The 313-nt window shown below is 44.7% G+C and overlaps 1 protein-coding gene across 2 annotated transcripts in view; it reads left to right on the top strand.

Annotated features, from left to right (window-relative positions):
• Positions 1-313, top strand: part of sema3h (sema domain, immunoglobulin domain (Ig), short basic domain, secreted, (semaphorin) 3H) — a 69,542-nt gene that overhangs the window by 44,383 nt on the left and 24,846 nt on the right. The window lies entirely within an intron of this gene.

The following is a 313-nucleotide window of genomic DNA, read 5'->3' as shown; positions in this document are numbered from 1 at the left end:
GTGGTTATAAGGACCACTTCTGTTGATATGTACTAAGTTCCTCTACAAAGCAGTTTTATTATAACCTCTTTTATTATGTCAAAAGGAGACCATTGAGGTTGTTGGGGCTCCTTCCATTGGAGGTCTTCCAGACGTCCAACTGGTAGGAGGCCTTGGGGTGGACCCAAAGTAGCTTTGAGTACAGTCTGAGATGGTTTGTGCAAACCACTTGTCATCAAGCATTTCAGAAGACTCTGTTGAAGTTCAGGTAACCATGCTGTAAAACTGTTAGCAGAGGATGGTTTCGATCCATCGACCTCTGGGTTATGGGCCC

Source organism: Seriola lalandi, unplaced genomic scaffold, assembly GCF_002814215.2.
Source record: "Seriola lalandi dorsalis isolate HSWRI2012SDOR001 ecotype SW California unplaced genomic scaffold, Sedor1 jcf7180002054675, whole genome shotgun sequence".
Lineage (NCBI taxonomy): Eukaryota > Metazoa > Chordata > Actinopteri > Carangiformes > Carangidae > Seriola > Seriola lalandi.
The sequence above is the reverse complement of the archived record's forward strand: the minus strand, read 5'-3'. Positions and strand labels throughout refer to the sequence as shown.